Source organism: Myotis davidii, unplaced genomic scaffold, assembly GCF_000327345.1.
Source record: "Myotis davidii unplaced genomic scaffold, ASM32734v1 scaffold242, whole genome shotgun sequence".
In the NCBI taxonomy this organism is placed as follows: Eukaryota; Metazoa; Chordata; class Mammalia; order Chiroptera; family Vespertilionidae; genus Myotis; species Myotis davidii.
Window position 1 is genome coordinate 111,632 of NW_006295821.1, and position 17,287 is coordinate 128,918.

At 53.4% G+C, this 17,287-nt stretch overlaps 1 protein-coding gene across 8 annotated transcripts in view; it reads right to left on the reverse strand.

The window, feature by feature from the left end:
- The window catches only part of MCF2L (MCF.2 cell line derived transforming sequence like), a 188,318-nt gene that overhangs the window by 85,187 nt on the left and 85,844 nt on the right, over nt 1-17,287 (reverse strand). The window lies entirely within an intron of this gene.

The window sequence follows — 17,287 nt, forward strand, 5'->3', positions numbered from 1 at the left end:
TGCAGGGCTGCCTGCCCGCCGGCTCCCCCAGGGCCTCGGGTTGGCTGTCCCCGAAGCAGGAGCCCTCGGCTGTGGCCACTAATTCTGCCTGCGGACAGTTAACTGTTGAGACTCCAGCGGCACGGAGGCTCCCGCAGCAGCAGCAGCTGCGGCCCTTTGTGTCGCCCGTCCGGACCCTCCCTGCAGGAGCCCCGCGCTCAGCCTCTGTGAGTCCTCTAAGCCCTGTGGGGCTGCCACCCAGGGGCCGGGTCTGGACCTTCTGGCCCCGGGACACCTCCCCAGGATGAAGACAGGCTGCAGAGCCGCACACTCAGGCGGCTGTGTGATGCTGCTCTTCCGTGTCTGTCCATCTGAGCCCCTTTGAAAGCTGTGTGCATGCCGCATAGTCCTGTGCGCCAGAGGGTCCTCAGCGGCTGAGTGCAGAGCGCCCCCTAGGGGCTGAGAATGCGGAATAAAGAATAAAGGGGATGCTCCATAGACGGGGATCCCTGGGGAGTTCCTTAAAGTGCCGGCTTCCATGGGGGAGGGTGGCACTGAGATTCTAAGGAGCTGAGCTCCCCGGTGACGATGACGGTGACGGGAGGTAGCTAGTCTGCAGACAAGCTTGTGAGCAGGATGAACCCCCGGGGGGAAGGGGACCGGGCACTTGAATCCAGTGCTGGAGCTGACACACCTGGAGAGGACAGTCCTGTAAGCTCACGCCTCAGGGCCAGCACTGAGCAGTGTCCACAGCCTTTGCAGGCTTTGTTCCTACACCTGCCACTGGCATATAATGCTGCTGACACACTGCCCCCTGCCTGGGCGCCAGCAGAGAACCCAAGTGGAGGCCACCAAGTCCTGCAGGCTCATACTGTTGGGGGCATCTGTCACTGCAGCAGCAGCTGACATCGACCCCGATCCACCCCTCCCCTCTTTGTTCCTGTCACATGGTCCGGTTCTGAACCTGGGCTTGCTGGGTAATTCCCATCCTTTTCTTTCTCATGGCTCCTCTTCAACCTGACACGGCAGGCGTGTTCTGTGAGCACAACCTTACGTGTTCCCAGGGACTGGGAACCTCGAGACATTCAAGTAGATCAGGGCACAAGCGCCTAGGGTGGCGGGCAAGACCCCTTATAGCGCAGCTCCTCCTGTGGCCAGACTTCTCTCACGTGACCTACCCCTGAGGCCCCTGGCTCGCAGCATCCGCAGGTCCCTGCCAGGCTGAGCACAACCTGCTCCTGAAGCCTGCCTGGGGGCGGCTGAGGCCTGACCTCCCGCAGAGGCCACGACGGCCCACGTCCAGCTCTACCCTCCTGCCCGGAGCCCCTGGCGAGCCCCCTGCCCCATTGCACTGGGCAGAACTCCTGGTGCCAAAAGACACCTGGGCTTTTAACACCGTGGCAGATGCACTTGGGATGGGTGATGGGCACCCAGGGAAGAGGACCATCCTGAGAAAGACGCTGTCAGACCTGAAGCTCTATTCACGAGAAGTGATGTTTTTAAACAGGAGGATGGAGGTGCCACATAGCAGAGGAGGGGCCACGATGACACCCATCTAACCACACACTCAATTTATTCCCACGCTCCCCACTCTGTCCCCGCATAGTCTCGGCCTCATGTCTCCCGGCCCACGGCAGATGCCTGAGTGACACTAGGCAGCAGGATGTGTTATCAGGAAGGCAATGGCGGCCACACTGCTCACTGCCGTTTAGACCAGAGGTGCCTGCACCCACGCAGGGGAGGCCAGCTGATCTGGGGGCCACCACGCTGCTCCTCTGTGGAGGAAAGCTCCGCTGCACCCTTAGTCTGGGAGGGGCTGCCGATGTCCGGCCTGGTGCTCTCGATGAGCCACTCTGGTGGACAATCCCAAGAGTGCATTGGGCTGGGCCAGGAGGGGAGTCACATGCCTGGGAAAGCCCAGGCTCTAGGCTTGGCCCCACCGCCCGTCTGTCCTTTCTCTCACTCATTCTAGAACAGCTCCCTCAGGGAGCTCCTGGCTGCTGGTGACCCTCCCAACGCAAGGGCTTCCTGAGCTGGAAAGAAATGAGAGATGCTGTACTTTACTATAAATGTGGCTTATTTATTTGAGAAAATTCAGCATTACTGGTCAAAATCTGCAATATGTAGCACACACTACGGGCAACATCATACTTTAAACACACGACGTGTACAGCACTGCTTTCCCAGTCGGCCCAGCCCAGAAACCTGCAGCCTGAAGTGTGCGGGCTCCTCCGGGCCTGGCTGCAGCCCCAATTCCTGCCCAGCTGAGCTCCAATGTTTACAAAAGCCTGGCATTAATCCTTCCTCGTCCAGAGATACAAGAAAAGCCAACCAGGGCATCGAACAGTGTCCTCATGGGCAAAGCGGTGTCCCCTTGAACCTGAGAGAACTCTTTGTGTAACTTTACGAGGCTCTGGACCCTGAATTATGCAGAGCAGAACCGAGGTGCTGCGTGCACTCAGGTCATTTTCTGCTCAGTGACTAACTGGGAGGAGCCATCCTGGATTACAGGCAGCGCCCTTATTTGCTGAGGCCTTTCCTCACCACCTGGCCTTGTTTCGTTGTCATGGCTACCAGGTGAGGCAAGTGTCACTGCTCAGCAGTCTGCTCGGCAAAGCCTCGGAAAGATGGGAGAGCTGGACACAGCGGTCACTGAGTCCTCCCCACACCCACACTCCAGCTGGCTACTGTCCTCCTCCCGTGTCCTCCTCCTGTGTCCTCCCCATCCTTCTCCTGCTTCCTGCTCCCCCTCCTCCTCCTGTGTCCTCCTGAGTCCTCCCCAGCATCCTCCTCCCATGTCCACTCCCACGGCCCCTCTCTCAGTGTTCTTACTGAGCTTCGTTGGCTCCGAAATCATCGCGGCCCTAGTCCTTCCTACCCCCTGGCTGCTTCCCTTAGCGGTTCTGTCCTCAGTTCTCACGTCCTGCAGGCCCCGTCCACTCAGCTGTCCTAAGCCAAATGAACCGTCCCTGCCCCCAAAGTCAACCCACTGCTATTGGATGCAAAGCAGGCTTCTTGGGGTGCCATGCAGGCCTGCGGGAGCTGACTGGGTGGCTCTCCTCCTGCTGGCCTTGGTCACCCACCCCGACTCCTCACTTCCACAGCGAGCTCTAGCCGTGGAGCATGGCAGTGACCCTGAGCGAGGTGTGCAGGTGCCTCTCCATCCTGGGGCCACGTGCCACATGGCATGAGGGCCCTGCAGGGAGGCTGGGGGGGTGGGGGAGGGGACAGCGGGTCCCTTAGTGTGTCTCAGCACAGGAGCACCTCAGTTCCATGCACCCGATGAAGCGAATCTGCGGACTATATCATCCAGTTTAAACTAATGCTCAGCAAAGAACCAAGTGGCCTAAGAGAAGACAAGTCGGACTAATACCCAAGCACAGATGAGCCAAGATGACGGGTGGCCCAGTGAGATCTGGGAAGACAGGGCCCCAAACAATGAAAACTCTCCAGGTCAGTGTGTTTAATCGTAAGTGAGACAGCAACCCACTTTCCACTAGGCTGAGAGCATCTTCCCAAATCGGTAGTCTTAGGTGTGCCATTTATAAAGGGCAACTTTCTCAACAAAATAATCTAATTGAATAGTTATGTGAGTTTTGAACCCAGTAAACGTACACCCATTAAAAAATAAAAATTTAACACCTCCTACTTAGTTTGGAAGAACAACAGATTAGCATTAAGAGACATTTCCTTGACATCAAGGAAAAGGGAGACCCGTCAGCTGAATTTCAACACCATCTGCATAACTGCTGAAGGAAACCAAGGATCGAGATAGAGAACCCAGCCTACTGCCCACACTCCCAGCTCAGCCGCGATGGCTATGAAAACAACTTCATTAGAACTGAAAGGGGCTGGTGTGGGATCTGCTCTGATTCATTATGTCAGGTGTGGGAACACTAGGAACCTACTGAGTCATATGACTCTTACTTAAGACATGTTTTTATAATAAGAGCAATAATGTTTTTCCACACTATTAATAAAATTAAAAACCATTAATATCTAACCCAGGGGTGGGCAAACTTTTTGACTGGAGGGCCACAATGGGTTCTTAAACTGGACCGGAGGGCCGGAACAAAAGCATGGATGGAGTGTTTGTGTGAACTAATATAAATTCAAAGTAAACATCATTACATAAAAGGGTACGGTCTTTTTTTTTCAATAGTTTTATTCATTTCAAACGGGCCGGATCCGGCCCGCGGGCTGTAGTTTGCCCACGGCTGATAACCTCTCCTCATTGAGACATCTTGGATCTTTGTGTATATAGCTGACCACGAACAACATGGATTTGAACTGCGAGGGTCCACTTATATGTCTTTTTTCCCCCAGTAATTACATGCAATATTGCAAAAGTATTTTCTGTTCCTTATTTTCTTAATAACATTTTCTTTTCTCTAGTTTGCTTTATTATAAGAATACAGTGTATACTAACATGCATTAACTTTTTGTCATTTGTAAGGCTTCTGGTCAACAGTAGGCTAATAGTAGTTAAGTTCTGGGAGAGTCAAAAGTTAGATGTGGATTTCTTGACTGCCTGGGAGGTTGGCACTCCCAACCCGGGGTTGTTCAAGGATCAAGTGCATGTCATGGTTAGCGGAGCAGTCCTTGTGTGTCACATTTGTAAGTCGTCACACCTGGGTGGGGTGGACACATGGAGAAGCACAGGCCCGGGTTTAGAGGCCACCATGCGTGTTCCTGCTCTCTCACACCTGCCTCGCCTCTCTGTGCCCTGTGCCTGGTTAGGGCCAGCCCACCGTTAGGGCACCACAGTGGTTCCAGACCCCGAGGCTGGGCCTGGACCAGCCCACCTTCCCACGGGGGCCATCATGCCTTGATTCCTTTCCTTGAAGAGGATTTGGGAACAGAAGCCAGTTCAAACTACTGAAGGCCTTTGTGGCGCTGAGTGTCGTTCCCTCTGCTTTGCGCAGACACGGTCCCTGTCCCTCACCGCCCTCGCTGGCCCCAGGTCCCACCTCCTGGCTCAGGGGTCTGGCCTGGCCCCTTGGCCCCATGCAGCTCTCTCCAGATTTCTTTGTCTGCCTCCCGAGGTTTTCTGTTGGTTTTATTTTAGGTCCAAAGCCTGGGCTGCCGTCTTCTGTAAAGGCAGGTGGGGTGGCCTGCTCCCACGGCCCCTCACAGGCTGGTGCTCAGCACCTGCTAATGGGCTCACGGCTCAGAGGGTCTCACACCAAAGGCAGCACGGCTCTTCCTCCTCCTCGAACCCCAGATAGCCTACACTCTAATGGCCCCAGTTCATAGCAAGCACGGCCGGTTGCCATCTCCTTTCCTCCTGGGGTTCCCTATGTGTTGTCCCTTCTGCTAGAATGTCCAGACCAAGCATGGCCGGCTCACTCTGTGCACACGCACCTGGGAGTCCTGGGCTTCCTGTGACATTGGGGTCACAGACTGTGCATGGAGCTCCGCTGGACCTTAGTCTGTGGAGTTCAAGTGGCCAAAGGTGCTGGGCAGGTCTGACCGCCTGTTCTGGAGGGGCTGGTTTCTGTCCCGTTTCCACATCACCCGGCATTATGGGCAGCCCGAGACAAGGACACTTGAATCAGGTGTCCCAGTCAAATTATCCAGAAGCAAGGACGTATCCACCCACCCTCCCTGCACTAGCCACAGAGTGTGGAGAGTCTCGGTCACGATGCCAGAGCCAAGACAGAGCCCATGCTGGGCCACCGAGTCTGGGCCACAGAGAACATCCCCCACCCCCTCTGCTTTCTCGCAGGCTTCCCTTCTATCTAACTTCAAATCGATTCTGGCAGCCTGATCAGCTTGTTAATAAGTCACCATAGCCCGGCTGGTGTGGCTCAGTGGTTGAATGTTAACCTATGAACCAGGAGGTCACGGTTAGATTCCTGGTCAGGGGTTTCAGGCTCCATCCTCAGTGGGGGCGTGCAGGAGGCAGCTGATCAATGATTCTCTCTCATCGTTATGTTTCTATCTTCTATCTCTCCCTCTCCCTTCCTCTCTGAAAGTCAGGAATATGTAAAAGTCACCATAGCCCAGCCAGTGTGGATCAGCAGATGAGTGTTGATTCAAGAACCAGGAGGTTATGGTTTGATTGCAGGTCAGGGCACAATGCCCAGGTTTGGGGCTCAATCACCAGTAGGGGGCGTGCAGAAGGCAGCCAATCACTGTTTCTCTCTCATCGATGTTTCTATCTCTCTACCCCTCTCCTTTCCTCTCTCTCTAAAAATCACTAAAACCATATATAAAATAATTCACCATTACCCTCCCAGTCAGGCCTCCTCCGCAGGCCTCCAGACGCATCCTCCTCCCCGGCCCTGGCCGGTCTCCTCACCCTTTGCCCCTGCTCCAAGCTGCCCCATTTCCCAAACTCCTCAGTTTTGCGTTTCATTGTAACTTTGAGTCTGTTTCCCAGTTATTTAATGTGTGTTCTCTTCCCAAGTGCAGCAGAGACAAATGCTTTGGTATTGCCCAGAGTGGAATCATAGCTCCACTGACTCTCTGTGGGGTCCTCAGGTTTCCTTTTCCTGGTGTTGAATACTGCACACAATAAATGTGCATGGAAGTCCCAATGTGGGTGCACATGAAGGTTTTACTTAGGGAGGTACAGGAACCCGAGCCTGAAAGACCCAGAGCACCTCGGGGAGGCCCAGCAGAAGTCAGTGGATGCCCGACAACTTGGGTGCAACTCTACACGAGGGGCCCAGGACCCCTCCTGCAGGTCCCAGAGCAGAAGTGCCACCCGCAGGGTTGGTGAGCAGGGCCAGGGCACCACCCCCTGCCTAGTCTCCATGAGCCAAACAGGAAGACGCTCTTTGTCTCACTGGAAAAACAGACACCGGAGCCCCAGACACCGGCTCTCAACAATGAGCTTCTCCCTCCTTCCGGGCGGGGCCGGCACCCAAGTACTTATCAGATCCATCCATCCCTGCCTCCCAGGAAGCGGGAACAACTGCTCTATTTTTCCACACGGGCTGTGACCTGGGAGGAAAGGACCTGGGCAGGGAGCAGCATTCTCCTCCTCCTAGATCAACAGCTCATGTCACAAACCCAGCCATTCCAGGTGGGTGCTGTGGGATAGACACACAGTGCAGAGAGCAAACACAGCTGGAGCCTTAGGTTAAATAAAATGCCACTGTAGCCGGATTTAGGAGGGTGTGGAGAGGGGACATGTGCTGTTCTGGGTTGGATTGTGGTGACCAAGGCTCTCGATGGGAATTCCGGATTCTAAATCCAACCACTGGGCTGGGTCTCGGCTGGACAGTAGTAGGACAAGGTGACCTCACATGTCAGGGCTCACAATGGCTGCTCCATCCGTGCCAGGGTAGGACCCTGGCCACAGGCACAGAGGCAGGCAGCCCTGGGGCTGGACCTCTGCAGGGACCCTGGCCCACACCTGGGATGTGGAGGTGGAGACCAGCCGGGTCTGGGGTGCCAGGTGTGTCTGAAGGTCTGAGCAGGAGTTTCATGGGGGTGGTGGGAGAGGGAGGGGCCGCTCAGATGCCAGGCAGGAGGCTCGCCCATACGAGCCACATGTGGAAACACAAGCAGCCCTGTGTTTGCAGGTAGGTGGGTGCTACAGGTGTCAGCGCTCGAGAGAGCTAAGAGGGCAGGCACCAGATCTCAGCATTGGGAGCCTGCACCCAAAGGCTCATTGGATCCACGTCTAAGGAAGACCAAACTGCTGACGGGCTCGGAAATTGGACAACAGCAACGTTTGCAATGCTGGTGGTTCCTGAGCCCTGGCTGCAGAGGGCTCTGCTCCTAAGCGTCCCACGGTATTTTCCTTCACTCCTTCAAGGACGCCCTCCACAGGCAGTGGCGTTTATAGCACAGACTGGAGCCAAGAGCCAAGTGCCTGGTTGAGTCCCAGCTCTGTGCCCATCTAGTGCTCAGCGAGCTTGGCCGCAAAGTGGGGTGATGGCAGCCACTCACAGGATTGTTACAAGGACAGTATAAGCCTGGACATGGGTGCAATGCTGGGGACTCATGCAAGCCACCGAATGAAGCAATGTCCTGGTGCGGATGAGAGGAGCAGACACACAGATGAGCTCCATATACCTCAGAAAAGATGAGACCAGGAAAGGCGACTGAGAGTGGGGGGTGTGTGTGTGGTGGGGGGAAGGGGGGGGGCGGTCATCCCTGAAAAATGACCCTGGGCAAACACCTGGGGGTCCCAGCGGCCCTATGAGGAAGGTGTCAGCATTCCCATTTTACAGATGATAAGACTGAGCCTCTTGTCTCAGCTCACAGAGAGCAAGGGGCTGAACCAGGATCTGTACCCAGCTGGATGGCTCCAGAGCAACCTCAATGGCACACCTGAATCCACAGCAGCTGACCTGGGTTGCATGGTGCCTGCCTGGCCACCTGCAGCCTCCCTGGGCTACATGCAGGAGGTATCAGACTTCAGGCCCTGGGTAGAGGTGATCTCAAGGAGAGGAGGGGCACCTTAGAGAAGAGAGAACGTTTGTGTTTACAGCATGACTTTCTCCTGAGATGACGGGTGTTACAGTGGGTCTCATAACAGGGCCTGACAGGCAGGGCCGTGGGGCCCATTGGTTATTGAGCGGGGCCTTTACCCAGGTCCCTGACCAGCGGAATGAGTCAAGAAGGATCACTGAAGGCCAATGCAATGTCTTAAAAGTACAGCTTCCAGACTCACACACCGAGAACCCTCAGTCGGGCCTCCAGGGCAAGTCCTGGGGCCTCCCCGGGGCTGTGCCACCCTGCTCCTGCCCCACGAACCCCTCCAACTCAGACATGCGCTCGGTTCTCAGTGTCCACACCCAGCGCGCTCATCTGCTTCTTCATTTACCAGGGAAGAGGAGGTGGTGTAGATCTGGGAGTGCCCCCAGGAACAAGGTGCAGAGTTCTGAGGATGTGTCTCGAAGCCCGGCCTGGGAACAGGCCTCTCTCCTGCACCCCACTGCAGGCGGCCCTGGGATCCGGACAGATCCCTGCTTTCAAAGCGTTCTCCTCTAGACTCTCTCGAGTCCCTGCAATTCATTCCATTCTGGGTGAGGGTTCTTGTTCTGCCCTAACCCCATCCCCATCCCCAAGTTGCTATTTCTTCTTTGTCTGCGTTGCACTCCTTCGGACAACCTATATGTCTTCATAGTCCAGATTCAACCCTTTGAAGACCATCCTCGTGTTCTTTGCCCAGACTGTTGTGGTAGCCAGGCCAGCGTATCTTTCCTGGGGAGTTGAAGCTTACTTCCTCCATCAGTGGTCACTGAACATTGCAGGGAAATAGCAGGTACTAATCACAAGGACTATGGTGACACGTAAGTATACTTACTGGGAATCTCACCACACCTGACTCCAGAATTACGTGCCATCAGTGGGTGGGCCCACAGGACCCTGGCTGAGGAGTGGCCCTACATCCAGAACTGAAGGGGTTTTGAGGAACCTCCACATCTAGAACAACTAGGAAAGCCTTTTCCAAGTTGGTCAATCATTTTGGAAAGGTCTTCTTTTACTCCAGACATTTTCTAAGGCTCAACTTTCGCTTTCAGATCAATTTGAGACACAGACCTGCCAGAAGTGCAGGTAGAGAGCAGCTGGTCATCAACCGAGGTCCCCCACGGTTCCTGCAGCAGGTGATCGACAGGTTGAAAACAGGCCACAGAGCAGGAGCTCCGGGACCATCCATCTGTTGTCTTAAAATCAAGCTTTTACTGAGAGATAATTGTGGACTTGCACATGGTTGTGGAAAATGATGGAGAGAAATCCTGAAACCTAACTTCTCCAATGGTGACATCCTGCAAAACTCCCCTGAAGCTCCAGAGAGGCATCAAGACACAAACATGCCCTTTGATGGCCAGCACCTCATCTCTCCACCCCTACCACCTCCTTTTTCTTTTAAGTGAAGTGGTGTGGTGTTTATTTTGTGGTCGTATTTTATGTATATTTTTATGTCAAAGGGAGAATGATTAATCAAGCAAGCTGTTGTCTTTGCAGCATTCTCCCTGTCCTTACCTTCCATCAAGGAAGCCCAATGCTCAGTCGAACAAACACATCTTTTGAATTGAAGCAATTTCCCGTGTATTTGCAATGTCATCCATGCGTCGGATCTTTTACCCGTTCGGACCTACATGCCAGCTCTCACAGACATTGCCAGTTCTAAAATGGGCTCCATCACCCCATCTCCTGCTACCACAGCAGTGCAGAACCTCACTGTCTGTGAGCTGGGCTGCCCCAGAGGTTCCCGGTGACTGCTTCCCCATCGAATCCACATTGCCTTCCTGAAACAGAAGTTTCATTGTGCATCACTGCGTAAAGCCTGGGGCCTCGGGTTAAAAGTCAAGTTCCTAGACAGAAATCCCCACCTGCCTGTCTGGCTACGGCCCCTGCCTCCCGGAACCGTTCTGTGTTCGTATCAGCACATATGTTTCTTGACCTGGGATGCCCCGTCCCATGGTCTCTGGGCCGCCTTTCCCACCACAGACCACAAGCCTCTCCAGGACCAGGAGCCGCCCTGACCCTCATCTTGCAGGACCTGAGCTGGAGCAGGATGCTCGGCACACGGGGGTGACGACGGAGCCAAGGCGGCCACGTGCGCGTTTTTTTGGCTTTGCCTGGAGCCGAACCCTGTGCAGACACCGGGAGATAAACACCAGGCGTTGACAGAAAGCGTTTTCTTTAATCTCGCTCAGAGCTCAAATATAATTTAGAAGTCACTGTTTTCAAAAATCAGAATGTAAGCGAACTTCTTGGTGTTTTCGAGGTTACGCTGATCTACAATGACTACAGAAGTCCTAATGCAACTTCAAAATAATTGACGAACAGAGTGGCTGTGAAATGTTAGGAAGAGGGGTAAATCAAGTAATGCCATGTACCCTCGCCCTGCCTCTCCCCCCGCCCCTTTCAAAAAAAACCCAAACCAGAACATTCTCTATCAGGTTCATAAAGGAGGCGATCTAGTGAGAAGTTGTCTACCACATCACTACGCAGCTGGCTCAGCCAACCCGTTCAACACTCGCCTTCTTGCGAGTTGTGCTGATTCCCAAAATCTACTCTCAAGGGACAAAGACTCCACCATCTACAGAGGCCAAGAACGAGCCGCTGGAGTGCGTCCAAGGCCTTTGCGGCTCCATCAGACAGGAACCGGCGGCCTGTGTGTCTGCCATCCTTGGACAGACAACTTGGGGTGCGCTCACACTTGGCCTGGAGCACACAACAACTCAGGTCAGGCATATTCCTGAGCACACAGTGGTTTCTATTAATAAAAAGGAATACTTTTGTTTTGTTTTGTTTCAGGAATTATTTTAAGTACAATGAGAAGATTACTAAGGCTTGTACATAAAAGGAACTTTTAACAAGAAATGGTCCTCTGGCCTGGAATCCCACACGCAAGACTGAGCACTGATGAGTGGGCATGTGGTCGAGACCAGAACAATCCAAATCCTGACTGAAAATGAGTTATTTCTGGTAACGTAAGGCATGAGGAGGTCTCCTGACTCTGGAATTCACAGCATCCTTCACAGGCCACGGAGGGCAGCCAGCTGCACGTCCGTCCTGGCCTCACCCAGCTGAAAGACGGGGCATAAAAAGCGAACGTCTGAGGAATGTTCTAAAATGCAAATTTCAGTTGCCTTCTAAGAGGTTCCATTTAACATGAGTTTTCACCTAACACATTTACAAAATCTGAGGGATTTTTGGAATGCTTCTGATAAAATTTCCAACATGCTAATGAAATCATGCTTTAAGAACATCTGCTTTACTCCACGGAATGAGTCAAGCAACTAGAAAATGTGTTGGAAACGAGTTTGTGTCATTCAGGAAAATACCCACCGTAATAGGGGAATTAGGTTACACAACACATGGGACAAAATACACTAAAGAGGAAGGCAGGCTGGCCAACTTTCTTAGAGACACTTTTAAGGAAGTTCTAGGTAAATGCCTGGGTTCACTTCTAAGTTTAGTTCAGACTGTGCTTTTTGGAGTGAGCACACCTTCACCTCAGAGCCCTGAAGAGAGCAGCACTCTCCTCCCTGGGGCCCCACCACCAGGTGCATTGGACCCAGGTGCCAGACCTTGTCTGCGGATAGGGGGTGCCAAGGGTAGCTTCTCAGGGCAGGAAGAAGCAGGTTTCAAGAGCCCTGTTCCAACTCAGGCAGCTCTTCCCATTGATCTCTCTCTCCCGAAGTTGATTAATATCCCTGGCAGGTTCTCCTGCCCGATTGTGATCTATCCCAACTGCTCATAAAGCACATAGGGTGATAGTACAGCTTTCTCCCCAGCAATGAGCCTGGGCTTGGTACACGGTAGCACCCAGTCCCTGCTTCTCAATGAATGAATGAAGGGATGAATGAAGAAAAGCACTTCTTGGGTCCTTGACACTTTTGTTAATTCATTTGTTCTTCGCTTAGTGCAGAAAAGTTTATTTTTCTGAAAGTTTGTTCTATAGGAGTCATGGAGGGTAGGTACTCTGATCACTCATTCGGGCAATCTTAGAAAATAAATGTTTACTCACAAGAGTAGACACATTTCACACAAATGTTGAATAAAATTGCAAACGGGCAATTATCAAACCCAATGCTTCCCGTCCCGTCTAGTCCGGAGGTGTGTTCTTTTATATTTCTCAAGGCTCCTTCTGCATGATGTGTGTTTGTGCTGGATCTATTTAACACACTCTTTACTTTCTGTGTTTTAAAAAATATATATTTTTATTGATTTCAGAAATGAAGGGAGAGGGAGAGAGAGATAGAAACATCAATGATAATAGAGAATCACTGATCGGCTGCCTCCTGCACGCCCCCAACTGGGGGTCAAGCCTACAACCCGAGCATGTGTCCTTGATCAGATTCGAACCTGGGACCCCTCAGTCCACAGTCCGACGCTCTATCCACTGAGCCAAACCAGCTAGGGCTACTTTCCGTTCTTGAAAACCATTGTTTTCCTAGAGATGTAGAAAACGTAATCCCCCTGACCCCAACTTTTCTGTGATGCTGTAGGATTTAGAACAAAACTGCCACAACAGGTTTTTACAGTAGTGTGGCCCACACATTTTATATTCCTAGTGGTCTTTCAACATAAGACAGTGACAAAGAAGGGCTTTGCTGTTCATGTTGCTTTCAGGATGGGTAGGGTTTCCTACAAAGCATAACCATGATAAGACTGCTACATTAAGAGAAAAATATGATCGAATTACGATTCCCTTTGCATCTCACACAGAGTCTATGAGTTAAGAAAGGGCCCCAAACGCTGAACTTTATCTCCTGCTCAACGTAGAATGTCCTTTAAGGGTCACCATGGAGCCAGCTGCCATCAACGTGTGCAGGGCACCCACACGCAGAGCCACCCAGCAGGGAGGGCTGACACATACCTGTTAGAGGCTCAGGGGAAAGGTTCCCAGCGCCCGTTCCGAGACAGCAGAGGCGAACATGTGGTGTTCACCGCTGCTTTTCTTTCTTGTCCTTTCATATGCTTTTTTAAAATAAGGGTAGCGCTGCACGCCAGAGGTACTAAGCAACCTTTCTTGCTTGCCATATAATAGTAGAAAAAAATGTGGTAGATAAAGAGCATAAAAAGTATCATGTGCCCTAGCCAGAAGCAGCCATACCCACATAGCAAATAACGTTAGATGTTATTCATGTTTCCTCTGAATCATAACACACTGGGCAGTGCCAGTAAACAGCCCCGGAGTGCCCACTGGCCCTGCAGACGCACCGTGCACACCTCCCTAACCGGAAGCCTCCCATCCCCAATCCATTTCCCTGAAATCTGCTTCTAGACACAGACTCTTAATTCAGAGCAACTCGCCTATGCCCAGCCCTGCTTATCTTCCCTCACAGCCAACAGCAGGCTCCCACTGCTCGCAGAAAGGACTCACATTTGGGTGTACCCTCTCCCCTGGGCACCTCTCCGAGACCGGCTGTGGATGGCGATGACCACGCAGCACTGCTGGTGGCGCCCCTGTTGGCGCTCCTTACATCCGTGCCAGACGTCACATGTCCGCAGCACACTCGCCAGGATCTGTATTCTTAACACGACTTCTGCGGCATCACATTAAACACCCAGTTCTAACAAGCACTTGTGTCTGAGCAACACGCTGACCTCAGGCTCGGAGGCCCCTACCTGCTGTGCACGGAGACGCTCCCCAGCCCAGCTCGCCCGGCCTCCTGCTCGTCCACACAGAGCAGCTAAGCTTTCTGAGATTCAGGACTTGATCCTCGAGGTTCCCGAAGGCCGGTTTCACTTCCTCTGTTTGCCACTCTGACTCAATTTTAATTTACCAGTCGAGTATTTTTAGAGAACGGGGCACTCAGCGTGTGCCTCCTGGTCTCGTGGCAGCCGGTCTCGGTTGGATTTCATTATCACATGAACAGTAGTTCTGGGGGAACCAGAAGGGGAATTTGGGTATTAAGCGAAAAAAAAGAGGAAAAAAGACTGAGAATCAAAACAGAAACTCTACTGCCCATTAAAAACTTCGTGCTGTGGACTTGGGAGGACCCTGGCTTGCGTCTTGGGCGCCCCTGCCCCCACCGAGGGCCTGCTCCTGACTCTGATACCTCAGTGCCGAAGAGAACCGTGGCCTGGGTCCCGCATCACACAGACATGCCTTTCTTGTTCTCAGATGTGAGGACAGGGGGCGAGAGAGGAAGAACCTCCGAAGAGCCCTGAGGCGTATTTTCTTGGTAAAACCTGAACCCAGACATTGGCCAGTGGTGAGTTCTATTATTCCTGGGGTCCCCCAGCGTCGCCGAGAGGACCTGAGAAGGCACATGTGGGAGATGCAGGACTGAGGTCGGGGTGCGGGCATTTGCTCGGCTCTTGTTTCTGATGCAGGTGAAGCTTCCCCAGGACCAGGGTGGCAGCAAGGGGCTCCGTGGGGCCTGGGGCTGAAATGACCAAGAACTGAGCCTGGCACTGGGCGGTGGCCGGGCACCCAGACAGCCTCTCCTCCAACAGTCCTCCTGGGGGGCTGGAGGGAGCCAGCACCTATGCTCTGATTTCCAAAATTCTCGTCCCCACATGTGCAGTTCCTCCCCAAATACCAAGGACCACGGACGTGTCCTGGGGATCACTGAAATGGGCCATTTTCACAGCCCCCAGAAGACCTTGCCATCTGGTCTCTGTTTTATACGAAGCTTTCAAATTCTCAGGTTTTTCCTCTGGGAGGTGTCTCAGCACCAAGTGCTCACTGTGCCGGGACCCGGAGTGCGGAGACCAGCCCGGCTCCGCACAGAGGGAGTGCGGTGAGCATCTCCAATGGGCTATGCTTTAGCCGCTGGCCAGTGCTGGACCAACATGATTAACTTCACACTCCTTCACGGTGTTCTCTCAAGTGCTTAAGGCTATCCTGTCCAACTGTGGATTCAGCCCAGTCACCGACTTCAGAAGCCTCCAAAAGAGCCTCAATTTCCCTGTTTTACAAAAAAATAAACTGGCCGAAACCGGTTTGGCTCAGTGGATAGAGCGTCAGCCTGCGGACTGAAGGGTCCTGGGTTTGATTCCGGTCAAGGGCATGTACCTTGGTTGCGGGCACATCCCCAGTTGTGGGGGTGCAGGAGGCAGCTGATTGATGTTTCTCTCTCATCGATGTTTCTAACTCTCTGTTCTTCTCCCTTCCTCTCTGTAAAATATCAATAAAATATATTTTTTAAAAAAAGATAAACCGAGGCAGCCCCTGATGTCCTGGGCAGAAACAGGTTTCTGCCCCAGCCCCACACTACAAACCGATGGCAGCAGAAACAGGTTTCTGCCCCAGCCCCACACTACAAGGCCAAATTCACTTTGGCCTTCGAGGCTCTTCCCCCAGGCTGCCTTCTCTCTGCTCCAGCCCCACCATCCTGACCCTCCCTCTCAGCTGTCCCCCGGGGAGTTGGGGGGTTGGTCCCTGGTCCCTTGGGTGGATTCCCTGGCCGACCCACCACCTTCCCTGCTCCCTCCCGAGTCCACCCAGCAAACCCAAGCTGCACTGGCAAGTCACCTGTTAGCACCCACGCCCGCTTCCCCATCGCTGTGGGTCCCTCCTGACAACCTCCAGGACAAGCCATGTTAATTCTGACAGTCACTGCCTGACCCTCCCGTCTGTACAGTGGTGACATGGAGATCAGACGGTGACGCAAAGCTTTGTAAAGGGCAAAGCTCGAGGTCTGATGATGAGAACTCAGAACCAGGGGCCACATAAAATGTGGAGGAAACCTTCAATGGCTCCTCCTGCCTTCCCTGCGGCTGTGTCTTCCCCAGCAGGACCAGATCCCGGTCATGGGACGTCGGAGTTGAGTTCTCACCACAGAGAGATGGGGAGTCAGCCAACTCGGGAGCCATGTATATACAACCACATTCCAGGAGACCTTTTGAATGTCAGGGGTGAATGAAGGCACCCCCTCCCCCGACAGGAGACTGCTCCGCCTGGGCATGGACCTGGGCACTGTGTCGGGGAGATCCGCTGGGATCCGCAGCTTCCTGGAGAGCGGACAAGGACACAGCTTTGTCGTGGAACTGTACTTCACCGAGCAAGTAAGTCACCAGGCTCGTGTCACTCTGTCCAGGAATAATCAATACCTCGGGGCTACCGGCTTCCGTTCTGTTTTGCATTTTACACGTGCACCCTCATGTGTCAAGCGCCCCTGGAATGAGGTCTGCTGCAGCCCCGATGGGCTTGCTGCTGGCTGAGCTCTCCCCGCTCGAATTCCGACCAGCCGTGGAGCTTACACTTGCTAGCAGGGGGAGATCTTTGCTTTTGGGTAGCTAATGACATGGCTTAGAGTTATCCAGTGATAACTTTGGTGAAAGGAGGCTCATTTGCTCATAATCCCCATTCCCTGGGCTATTCCAGGCTCCCAGAGGACAGACTCCACGTCACTCAGGACAGACTGCACCGTCCCTCACCAACACAAGAAATCCACAAGAACCATCTCCACAGTGCACAGCGTGAGTAACCACTGCCCTGAAACCATGGCCACGCAGCCAGCAGCCCTGACGGTTCCCAGGACACCTGGGCGGGCGACTCCAAAGGGACGGTGGGTTGCGGGACCCACGGACTCACCCTCAGCCACAGAGAGCAGCCAGGAGCACCACTCAGAAAACATGTAGTAGCGCTTCATCTCAGACACGGAGATTCGGGTAGCATATCTGTCTCCCATGGCTGAGAAGCACACGCGGGTGGCGGGCGATCCTGCAGCCCTCCTGCAGTTACCCATTAGCCATCTCCCACTGAACTTTGCACCCTAAAACGTACCTGAGGGACCAGCTGGCTTTTTACTTTCATTTTTACCCATGAACAAGAGAACGAAGCATTAAAAGGTGATTAATCTCCTGCAGGCCAACATCTGCCACTCCACCCTGCGCATTTGCACACGCCTCCCGGCCCGCTGGCCAGGTGCGGGGT